Raw genomic sequence first — 13,001 nt, forward strand, 5'->3', positions numbered from 1 at the left:
ATTGTTGCGCTAAGAAAGTTTAACCTCGTAGCATTCATTCGTTTTAACAGTTGATTCCACGAAGAACAGTTCTTCAGAGTGTATTCATCATCTTTCGAATGTATCTCTTCGTGGGCCAGTCCCAGATGCTCCAATTCCCATAATGTTCTCAGTTGCTCGGAGACGTTGGCTTTCATTAGAAATACGTTGAAGGTCCTTACAGTGTCTGGCATTTCAAGCTCTGGCAAAATTCTGGTATCGTCATGTAGTGTCCATCCCACGATGGTTTCAACGGTGGTTAAAGAGTCGTCCAGTCGATGAATTTGGCCGCTGACGAGTTGCCAGTAATATTCAGCTCCTATAAGCACGCCTATTCCAGGCCCGGGTGAGACGTGGAATACGGTGACATCAGCCAAACGTAAGTTCTGGTTCCTTATTCTTTCAAGCACATTTGCTTCTGTTAGTGCTGACAGGTCACTGCATACTTGTGGGACTTCTATAGCTTCGGCGTTCATCGAGTTTGAGTCGAACTGGCTATGCAGGGTCACTCGTACTCTACGATAAGATTTCCGAGATGCGAAAATATTTCTGCATCCAGAGATAGACAGCTGTTTTTGGGCTAACACCGTGGCTTTCAGCTTTCTAGACAACTCTGCTGTGATGAAGCTGCGTTGACTACCGCCATCAAATAACATTCTTACAAGGCGTTTCCTTCCAGTGCCTTGAACCCAGAGTTGCGTGGTCTGTAGTAGTACTGTGCTCGTTGAAGCGTCCACAGCAGAACTGGAAACAGTGGTCTGCGTTTCGTTATTTTTCTGTTTCAATTTTGGCTCGCACATAGAAGTTATGTCCTTCCCTTACATTTTGGGCAACTCAACCTCTTCCAGCTTTTGCATTCCTTCGCTCTGTGAAAAGGTAGAGCACGTCGGAAGCAACACCCAATTTGCGCAGCTTCTCTTTTTTCTCGTCTAGCGTTAGCTCAGATGGGCAGTCATCCACTGTATGACTTTTATCATCGCAGAAAATACAACTCTCTGGAGAGAGTTTCGTGGTTAACATAGACGCTGAACCTCGGTTATATTTTTTAAATTTCGGTTTGTCGGTTAGGGCTCGTTCGCGGTGATCAACCGTCATCAGCAACCCCGGCTCCCAGTTTCTCACTTTCAGGCTCAAGAACTCTAGAAGAATAGGCAATTCATCTGGTGCGCTTGTAGTACCACTTGTATTTTTCGAATACAAGGTGTGCTGAGTGTTATTAAGTACCATTTTTTGAGGGAGATTCTGTATTATTGCCGTTTTGAGCAACACTCCATACTCTCTCTCTTCGACACCAATGTTACGAAGGGATCTCACGTGAGTTTGCACCTCTTTATACAGCCTTTGCAGCCCTTCAAAATCTTCGCATGAGCGTACTTTACGATTGTTAAGAAGTCGGCGCATGTTGTCGTTCACAATCTGTGATTTATGGCCAAATCTTTCTTGTAGAAGATCCATAGCTGAGCTATAACTTTCGTTGGTTGTAGCCAAGTCGCTATTGACACCTTCCGCTTTACTCGACAGGTAGCTCCCCAGATATTTCAGTTTGTCTACGTCAGTGAAGTGCCAGTTTTGGTGAATAGTTGATGCGAATTGATCCCGAAATTTAAATCATTTATTGGGGTCATGAAGAAACTTCGTTGTATCAATCTTAGGAAGCTTAATCTGTGCACGGGCTGGAGGATAATCATGATGGAAAGTGTGCCTAGCTACGAATTGAGGAGCAGATAAAATACGTTCGGCGCGGAACATCGTTAGCACGATCGAATTTCGGTATTGCCCAACGCTTTGAAGCTCATTCTCAAGGTTATCTGCTGTGTTGGGGCTGGCTGGTGCCAACGAAGCAGAAAAAGAAGACGGCCGACGGAGATGAACGCGGCCGGCAGGGACGCCGACCAGCCCGAACACGTGGGTTGGCGCGAAGCGCCGAAGAGAAGAACAACAACCGCACTCCACGGTTACACGACGCACACTCCTTTTATTTCACAGTCGCCTTGAAATCCTGGATGCCAGAGCGGTGCCCCCTGGCATCCTCACATGTCATTCCGAAACAGAAACCGAAAACCCAGAACACAACAATCATCCCCTGCTCGAAAGAAGTTCACCTATACACTGTTTATATTTATACATGATCGATACCAACGTATTATGCAAGGTATGTACGTTAGAACACATGAAAATTCAGAGCACGGCACACCGAACTCACACATAATGAGTCCTGAAAATGCACTGAAAAAATGTACAATGGAAGTCCAGAAAATGCACTGAAAAAAAAATGTACACAACTCGGTACAATATTGATTTGGATGCATTGGACCTTTTCACAGAACAATAATGTTCACAACAGTAATGAACAAGAGTTCTACATCACGTAGTCTTCGAACCGACGCGGCTTCTGCTGCTTCCGCTTAGGGCAGGCCCTTTTGTGTGTAGAATAAGGTGTCTCTGCACCTGATTGTGAAGGCTCTGAACATTGTGAAGGCTCTGAACGAGCGTTAAAATTCGCGGTCTCATCAGAGCTCGCTGCATGAGCTTCGAAAAAACTTTAAGGACCGGAGTCCAGTTCAACAGTCGCAGCCGTATTTGAAAGTTCGAGGTGAACCGTATGACTTGGTGTACTTGAACCAGCAACACCGACTGGTAACTCCTCCCCCCTTGAAGAAGAATTGCTTGTACATGGACGCCACATGTAACAGTCTGATGCATAGTTGAAAGGCGTGGACGGAACGTGATGGGGAAGACTTTTAGGTGTTGAAGGTGAATCCGTATGGAAAATAACAAGGCGCGAAGCATTCCAGATGTTACCATCACATAAGCGAAAAGAAGTGGGGCTAACCTGGCCCAAGACTTTGTAAGGACCCCGTTACTTGGGGCGCTTGCCTGGCACACGAACCTTGACTAGATCGCCAGTGCGAACTTTGGACTGCTTTGCACTTCGACGGGTGTCGACATACTTTTTCATTGTTTGTTGATGAGAAAAAACCTGGTATGGATTTGATCAGGAGAAGACACTGCTATGTTACGAGGCAAAAAGACTATGTCGAGAGCAACTCGCGGTTGCCTACCGTAGAGAAGTTGAGCAGGAGACACTCCAGTGGTGCCTTGTGGTGTGAACCTGTACGAAGCTAAACATTCAGTCCAGACTTGCTTGAGAGGACGGTGCTCTAATTGGGCGATCTGGATATGTTCCTTCAGCACGCGATTAAAGCGCCTGATTTGCCCATTTCATTGGGGATAGAAAACTGAGGACCTCAAGTGATGAATTCCTCGTTGTGAAAGAAAAGCCTCGAAATGTTGGGACTGAAACTGTGGACCATTGTGCGTAACTATGGCATCAGGAAAACCTTCCCGGCTGAAGATTGAAGTCAGAAACTCAATGATGACCTCAGAAGTAACCGTATGTGTGAAACAAAGCTCTGGCCATTTGGAATGGTAGTCGATTAGAGAAACATGAACCAGGCATTTTGCGGAACATTATGCAAAGGACCGATTATGTGCATGCCGAGTTTCTGCCAAGGCCGATAAGGCCACTGGACTGGCTGCAACGGAGAAAATGCAGGTTTGGCAGACTTGTTAGCTGCCTGACATATATGGCAGTTGTAAACTGCAAGCTCGACCTGCTGCTCCAAGGCTGGCCACCAGCACCTGTCTCGGAGATTCTGTTTGGTGCGGACAATGCCTGGATGGGCATCATGGGCAAGCTGTATTAGCTTGTTACGGAAAGAAGCAGGGGGAATCACGCTTTCATCGCGGAAAAGCAAGTCCTCGACACAAGACAGTTCCTGTCGGACTGCGAAGTAAGGCAAGAATTCAGAAGCAAGAGCATATTTGGAAGGCCATCCTTCACGTAAATATTTGAGAACTTGAGACAAAGTGGATTTTTCAACTGTAGCTGCCTGAATCTCAGCTTTAGTAATGCAGGAAGTAACTAATGAAACAACTTTCTCATCCCTCTCTTCAGTGACCGGTATCTGAAGAGGAAGACGCGACAGTGCATCAGCAACCACGTCATTAGAAACTTTACAATATTGAACACTGAAATTAAAATACATGAGTTTTGCACACACACGGGAAATGCGAATGGGGCGGTGGCCTTCGGATCCAGCAGAAAGAAGAGCACTTAGTGCTTGGTGATCTGTACGTAACGTGAAGTGCCGGCCCCACAAGTACACATGCCATTTCTAACAGGCAAAAAGACACGCGAGAGCTTCACGCTCTCCTACTGAATATCTGCGTTCAGCAGGGTTCAATGTACGAGAAGCAAAAGCGATATGGATCAGCTGATCACCTCTGAGTTGTTGAAACACTGCTCCCAGTCCAACACTGGACGCATCCGTCGTGATGATGATGGGAAGCTTCTCATTGAAAATACTAACAGCTGGCTTTGAGGCCAGTATTGACTTAACTCGAATGAAGCTCTTCTCAGCTTCAGCTGACCAGTTAAAAGGCTGTACTTGACGAAGTAGAGTACGCAGTGGTTCAACATCAGCATAGGGGGGAACAAACTTGGCATAATAGCCAACAAGACCTAAAAACGTTTGCAAGGTTTTGGCATCAGTAGGCAGTGGGGCATTGACAATGGCCTGAACTTTAGATTCAACGGGTGTCAAGCCGCGGGAACGGACATTATGTCCTAGAAATTGTAACTCATTCACAGAAAAAATGCACCTGTTATCAAGTTTCATACCACAATCACTGATGCGGTTGAGAACAGTATGCAAGTTAGCATCATGCTCTTCGCGAGTACGTCCCCACGCCAAAATGTCATCCAAGTAACAAAGGGCGCCACTACAATCCTTAAGAATAATTGAAACATGTTCTGAAACACTGCAGGGGCAGATGCAAGCCCGAAACACACGCGGCGAAACCGAAACAAGCCTTCGTGCGATATAAATGTGGTTAAGTCTGTACTGCACTCAGAAAGTTCAACTTGGTGATAAGCGGACGCGAGGTCCAGCTTGGAGAAACATACCGCTTCGGAGAGCTGATGAAGCAGTTCTTTAATGTGAGAAAGTGGACACCCGTCTACGACGATCGCCTTGTTCGGTTCTCGTAAGCCGACGCATAGTCGAAGGGATCCATCTTTTTTTTTGACGACGACCAGTGGAGAAACCCAGCCGGAAGCAGAGACAGGCTCGATGATTCCGCTGGCTTGAAGGCGAGACAGTTCCGTAGAGACTTGCTCACAGAGAAGAAGAGGATTGCGGCGCAGCTTGGCACGCAAAGGGCACACACCTGGTCGACGCATCACTTTATGCGCAAAACCACGCACACAACCCAGTTCACGGGTGAACAGGAGGTCAAATTCAGAAGGCGCGTTGGCCGGAAGATCATCTTGGACGTCGACTTGAGCACACGTCATAGACGCACCGACGATGTTGATGGACACAGCCCTGATGGCATCACGTCCCAAAAGCGAGCTGCCATTGGCCGTTACATAAAAAGTAATGGAAGCAATGCGACTGCGATAGGAGACCTGAGCTGTAAAATGACCTAAATTATCAATCGTTTCCTTGGAATATGTTTGTAGAACGACGTGTGAAGACAAAAGCCGAATGTTGGAAAAATGACTATAAAGTCAGCGGCACTGATTAAAGAGACTGAGGCACCAGTGTCCACGAGAAATGACAAGGGCACATGGCCCACTGAAGCTACGATGCTGGGCTTGGACGTAGTGTGGAGGCCATCCACATTTAAAACAGTGACCGTATTGGTCTGTGCAGTGCTCGAAGGAGCGGACGAAGAAACAAGTTCAGGTAGATTTGCTGGACGGGAATTGCATACGGAATGAAAAATGTCCGATTTTTCCGCACGCAAGACAAGTGCGGTTTCTCGCGGGACACTGCGCAAAATTTGCTAAACGCCGAGCCGATCCGCAACGAAAGCAATGCGTGGTTGCGCTTGGAAAAGAAAATGGCGAACGCGAGTTAGGAGCTCGGTGCTGTTCCTGAAAACCAGAATTTGGCGGAATGGGGTTGCCATATTTCCGGCTTCCTCACCCCCGCGACGCAGAGAGGCCGCCATGTTGGCTGCCACGGAAGGACTGTGCAGGCGGGCGTCCATGTTGGCCGCCGCGCTGAGACGAAGATGAAGGGCCGCCATGTTGACGCGTCCCGTGAAACAAAGAGCCGCCGACTTGGCCCCCCGCAGCAGAAAGTTGCTGCACTGAATGCGGAGCGAGTTGCTCTAACTGGGAGCGAATAAGCTCGTCCTCTCGCGCAATCGAGAGGGCTTCGGATAATGAAATCGAGGAGCCCTTTTGAAGCATGCGGCAGCTGACGTTTTTCGAGGCTACCCTGGTGAAAAGCTGATGGCGGACCATATTGTCCTCGAGAGCACCGAAGCCGCACGACGCGGCGAGCGTTCTAAGAGAAGTAATGAACTCGGCGACTGGCTCGCCAGGCAATTGTCGCCTTTCTTGGAATTTTACACGTGCGAGATAATCGCACGAGACATCTTTAAAATGTTCATCGAAAAGAGCAACAGCATTCTTGAAGGCATCGCCCGACGCTGGCGTCGGTGACGCGTTGGTGGCGTCCAAAATATAGATGAGCTTTAACCCGGCCAGGCCCAACGCGTTGAGCAGCAGGGCCTTGCGACGCTCGGGCTTGCTGGCGTCCTCCCCGGCCGCGTCTGCGTAGGCCTGAAACACCAATTTCCACTCCGCCCACGGAAGTGGCGGGTCTTCGGGCGAATGAAGAAATAGGGGAGGTGGAATAGGAGACGCCATTTCAAGCAAGAAGACTGGAGAGGTGCAGACGAGAAGAAAATGACGCCAGTACACTGTTTGAAGAAGACGACAGAGGCGGCGTAGCTGAATGAAGAAGGAATGAGGCGACGCAGCACGCAGCAGTCACCTCGCTGGGAACAAAGAGCGTCTAGGGTTAGCAGGGTAGGTCCGTTAGAAGCAAGAAGAAGACGAACACAGAGAACTAAATGGGTTCTTACACGTCCTTGTCGCCATTGCTGTGTTGGGGCTGGCTGGTCCCGACGAAGCAGAAGAAGAAGACGGCCGATGGAGACGTACGCGGCCGGCGGGGACGCCGACCAGCCCGAACACGCGGGTTGACGCGAAGCGCCGAAGAGAAGAACAACAACCGCACTCCACGGTTCCACAACGCGCACTCCTTTTATTTCACAGTCGCCTTGAAATCCTGGATGCCAGAGCGGCGCCCCCTGGCATCCTCACATGTCATTCCGAAACAGAAACCGAAAACCCAGAACACAACATTATCCTCAGCAACATACTCTTCTATCTGGCTTGCAAGGTTTGTTAACATAGTCTCCTTTATCTTCAACAGGTTAAAAAGTCGCTTATCTCACTGGTCGGCGTTGGTTCCATCTGCATAAGAGTCGTCATATCGTTGATGACCCTGGTAAACGCCACTCGAACCATCGTGAGCTTTCGTCGTAGCCTTTTAATGACTTCACGTCGGGAATTGAAGTCTCGCAATGACATGGATCGTCCTACGTTCGCCCAGCGTCACCGCGTTCATCGCGTCGATCAGCCGTCCTTTTCAGGGAGTTCACATAATCGTTAGGGGTCTTCAACTGCTCGTTCTAGTCCTGGTCACGGCACCATGATGTTGAAAACCAAGAAGCGGAGCCGTAGTACATAACGTCTTTTTTATTAGACGCTGGGTTCAAAACTAAAAACAAATGATGCTGATGCTGATGCTGATTACCTCAGATGGATGGCGTTCACACACAGAGGGGGATGAGCCAAGAACCGGGCGGCAGGATACCTAAATGAAACTAAAATGAAGCTAAAGCCAATCTAAAATATTAGTTTAGAGATAATACTACCAATAAACAAAAATGTTTGCTGAGCAAGTGGTCAAACCATCTCTTGTTTTTGACAGACATCGCTACAAATTTTAAACTAAAGATCTGAAAAGGTTAGGGTTCACTAGCACGGTAATCTTTTAGTTGCATCGATGTAATCAAACACAGTGGAGCATATATCCCTGTGGCAGTAACGAAATGAAGTGCCGCCAAGTCATAAAAGTACTGGTAGACTTACTTGTATTCCTAGCTATTGTAATAGGGCTACTAAAAATCTTTTTCTCTGATTGGAATAACGATGGACAGAATGAAAAGAAATGTTCAATTGCTTGATTTCGTTGCAAAAAATGCACATCGGTGATGTGTTGAGTCGAGCTTTGTTAAGGTAATAATTTAGTTGTGGAACTGTACCGTGCAATCTGGTATAAGGGACCTCTAACTGGCGTCATACACACCACTGTTGATTCCAACAATAGCTGAATTGCTCAAAAACTTCAATTTTATCCAAATGACCTACTCCCCATTGCAGACAAGCATTTCAGAACCTTAGCGCTGTCACGTAAGCCGCATCTGGCAAAACTTGGATGGTGGGCCCACTCAAAGATACTGCTGCTAAAGAGCCCGCTATTTCGTTCAAATGTATTCTGCGGTGGCCTGGTACCCATAACAAATGCAGTTTTTTTTACGTTTTTGGGTACTAAACGCTGAAAAGTATTCATCAGCTCTGCATTTGCTGCCGCAGAAAGTGCATTACATACTGATAACGAATCTGTAATGATAACTGCTGACGATTCGCTTGAGGGCGTTTTGCGTAGGGCAGAACAATAGCCAATAATTCTGCAATGAATACAGGGGTATATTCTGGGAGTCGAATCAAAAAGGACCAGTCAAAAGGAGAGAAGTTGCCAACACCAGCTTTTTCTTTTGACACAGATGCATCAGTCGCAATGATATTGCTTATCTCTAGGTGAGCTAGATAATCTTCTAACTGGTAATTTGAGTACCTATGTGCCAATTGTTTCGCGTTGAGGAAATATATCATCAAATTGTATGCTAAGCATTGACTTTATGTTGTGTATTGAACCAATATGTTTAATTTTTACATTCAGTGGCTGTAGCATGGCTTGTGCAAATAGTATGTGCAAGGTGTGTAGTCGCGACCAATGTGTTTCGAAAAATAAAGTTGGTTCTTGAATGAAAACGTAAAATGAGCGTCCTTGGTGTGAACTGTATATCATTAGAAATGCTTGCACAGTAAGAATTTTAAACCTATTTAGCAGAGAATGTAGGTGAGCTTCCATATACAACACGTTGTTTGCAACAAACTTTGGGAGACCCAGACACAAACGCAATGCATTTATTTTCAGCAGTATTAGAGGTCTCATTTCATAAGATGCACTGCCAAAAAATAATACACATCCGAATTCCATGATACGCTGCACATAAAGTTCATATATCATTATTAGCGCATCTCCTCTTAAACCTGCTTTACGGTTTGCGAGCTTCCATAGCCACCCCACGGCCCGCGTTGCCTTGGAATACACATCATCAATGTGGGTTTTCCAATTTAATGTATCATTATATATGATGGCCAAATATTTAAGGAAATTCGCCTGCGGAATGAGCTCATTACTATTTATTAATGAGATGCTCATAGGCTGTAGAAAAGAAAATGCAAGAAGCGCACTTTCCTTTACCTTCTGCATCATATGAATTTTTTTGAGCCATGTTTCTATCAAATGAATATGATTTTGTAGATTCTGCTATAGGGATTGAAAATCGATATTACTTGCAAAGAAAGCAATATCGTGCGCTTACACATATAACTGAATATCCTTAGTTGATGGAATGGGGCTTAAGAAGATGTTAAATAAAACTGGCGACAGGACAGCCCCTTGTGGTACGCCACGTTTCTGGTTATATCTTTTCGATGAGTACCCATCTTCAAAGCAGTAATATTCTCTCCCTCTTAAAAACTCTGACACCCACGCTGTGATATAGTTGGAAAAGTGGTGATATTCCATCTGTTTTAATAATTTTGAATGCTCAACTCTATCGTACGCTTTAGCCAAATCTAGAGTAACTAATGCACAGTATTGGCGCAGACGCCTAGCCAGTTGTATTCGGCTCTCTAAATCAACATGCGCACACCATATTGAGCAACCAGATCTAAAACCAATTTGACTGGGGTCTGAGGTTGCATTATTATCAATATATTTTATTACCCGGCAATAAAAACTCTTTCAATTAGCTAACAAGATTAGACGTGAGTGATACCGGCTTTACATTGTCTAAGGCAAATTCAGTTTCCCAATTTTTAAGAAGTGGAATCACTTTAAACAGCTGCCATTTCGCAGGTATGCAAACTTTTGTCAAAGAAAAATTTACCAGATTAAGTACTGCACTTAGATAAATCTCGAATATTACTTTTATCAGTGCATTTGTTACCCCATCTGGTCCAAGTGCTGAAGGAGATAAGTGCCTTATTATCTCTGCCAGCTCATCTAAAGTAACTTCCTCGAAATCCTCGCTCGCTATTGGGTTCACAATGTGCATTTAAATGCGCGCGCGCTATTGGGCCACGCTCTAGTCCTCTTCTTCTTCTTCGCCGCTCTTCCTAATTAATATTTAACACAGGGCCATATCAATAATTGGCTTCTTGCGTGTCAGTTTCTGTCGTTCCTTCTTCAAGTCCAGCCAAATTCGAGACCATACTATTCTATTGTCACTGCATCGTACCTGGCCGAGCACTTCCACATCCTGCACGATACCTGTGTGTGCAGTCGGTATAGTTTATTTCGTACTTAATTTTGCTATTAGGGTGCCTCCATGTCCACTTACGGTTTCCTAGTTTTAGGTAGAAGGTATTCAAGAACCGTAAATTATTGCGTTCTGCAACTTCTACTAATAACTCCCTTGTGGCAATTGTACTACCGGTTCCATAATCTCCTACTGCCTGGTCTCCAGCCTGCTTCTTCACTACCTTGACATTGAAGTCACTCATCAGTACGCGGTGTTCTTACCTTACTGATTGCCGATTGCACGTCTTCATGGGAGCTTTCAACTAACGTGTTGTCAAAGACGGATGCAATATCATTAGCACAAAGCATAAAGAGCAGAGGTCTATGACAATTTATTGCAGAAGCTATCACGGTGCGCCACACGTAGGATCACCTTCAAGCTTTTAACACAACTGTTTGCATAACTAGTATCAAACAGTATAAACAAAAACGAGCTGTATCAAGTAAGTTTCTGTGGACTGTTCGGTACTGCTCATGCAAATAGTTCAGTAAAAGCTTAAAAGTGATCCTACGTACGTTTGGTGCACCGTGATAGCTTCTGCAATAATTCGTCATGGTATATCGAATCGCAGGCTTGTTTAATTTCAAAAACAGAGGAAACGTAAATTTCCTTTTTAAGGGTTTCCATCTATTCGATCCTTTAATTGTTGACGTTGGTTCAGTAAAATAATTTTCTGAAAGCCATACGGAAAGGTTATGATTATGCCATGCTTATCAAAAAACGATAAAAACCTCTCATAAATGAGATCTTCAAAAACTTTTGATAATGTAGAAAGTACGGATAGCGGTCTATATTTTGATATGCTATTTAGACCGCCTCCTTAATAAATTGGGGTTGCCCTTGCAACTTTTAACTGTGCCGGAAGCATGCCTGCTGTCAGTAGAAGACTTATTATGTAAGTATGCCAGTGAGATTATTGGACATATCCTTAGTCCAACTGTGGTGATTTCGTCTGTATGCGGCCTGTTAGTGATTTTAAGTTTATTTATTAGATTAGCTATTTAAACACTGTCAGGGGGAAGAACAATTTTGGAATTCGGCATCACTTCAGTTTATCTGAAGCACTAGTTAGTTTCGCCTTCGTAGCAACCACTGTACGTGCCCGCATTGATGAAATGACGATTTATAGCACTAACTAGGTTCTCGCCACGCAGCACCCTGTTGCCCCCTCGCAATTCTGTGGTGTCAAATCTTGCCTTCCTCTTCCGAGTAAGAGCATCCGCACTTTTTCGGCTTATGACGTATGTTTTCCAAAAAATAATGACATTTACCTTTTTTAAGCGTGATGAAAACGCACTGTGGTATTTTTCGTGCTCTGCAAATCAGTATTTTTCGTACTCTGGGTTCTTGTACATGTGTTTTAAGAAATATAATTTTTCATTTGAATACATTGATATAGTGTGCAGTCTATCCAAGCTTTACGGCAGTTTTTTTTTCTTAAGAAGAAACACTTGTTCTTTAAAAAATACTTTGTCATAACTGGGACGTAGTGAATTCAAAGAATTCTTATTGGCCTCTGCGTTGCTTTTTACTGATATATCACTTTATTCTAGAGTAGTACTTAGCTGGAAGAATCCGTTTTAGCAATCACTTTTCATGTTGCGTTGAAGGAAAATTTCGCTCTGTTGCTTTTGGCGTTTCAATGACAAAGGTATGAAGCGATTAAGTAACTAGGATTATGGTTTATTTCTGATGTAGGAGTTCTGTGTCATTTTGGGGTCAAGTAGCCGTGTCTGAGGCACCGCTAGGGGTGCATAAGAGACAATTGTATATACGTGTAAATAAAGTTCAGTTAGAGACGGGCACGAGGACGTGGCGGACGTGTCCCTTCAGCGCTCTGCGTCACCTCGTGTGGTGGCTTTCTGGCGTTCCCGTCGGCAGTGTCAGCGGCCTGCAGTGCTACTGTTGTTCTTTTGGTTTGTCGGCTTCGAGGCCACCTAAATACGATACACCAGTAATGCCGTATGATACAGGCAAACAAACCAGTCTGAGTCGACTAGAAGCTCTGCGATGACCCGCAAGGACATTTTAGCGAGATAGTTAAGAGAATAGGCATTCAGATGATAATGATGATGATGATGACAACTATGATAAAAACATTATAGGCTGAACTAAATAAAACAAAGAGGATCCCCATTCCTAAAATCCTAGGGCAACCCACGCTTTGAAGGAAGGCTGTCGTGCATAGAAAATATTATTCGTTACCCAAACGAGCGTCGCGGTGGCATGCATGACCACTCCTGCTGCTGATACACATTAGCTAACACAGGTACCCCCCAAAGATCTCTGCGGTCATTTTTCCTTTTTAACTCAGTACTTATTCCACATGCGCGGAAGCTGCAGAATATTCCTCATCTACCTTGTACGCAGATCATATTACTTTGTGGACTACACACGGA

The sequence above is a fragment of the Rhipicephalus microplus genome, chromosome 2 (assembly GCF_043290135.1).
Source record: "Rhipicephalus microplus isolate Deutch F79 chromosome 2, USDA_Rmic, whole genome shotgun sequence".
Classification (NCBI taxonomy): domain Eukaryota; kingdom Metazoa; phylum Arthropoda; class Arachnida; order Ixodida; family Ixodidae; genus Rhipicephalus; species Rhipicephalus microplus.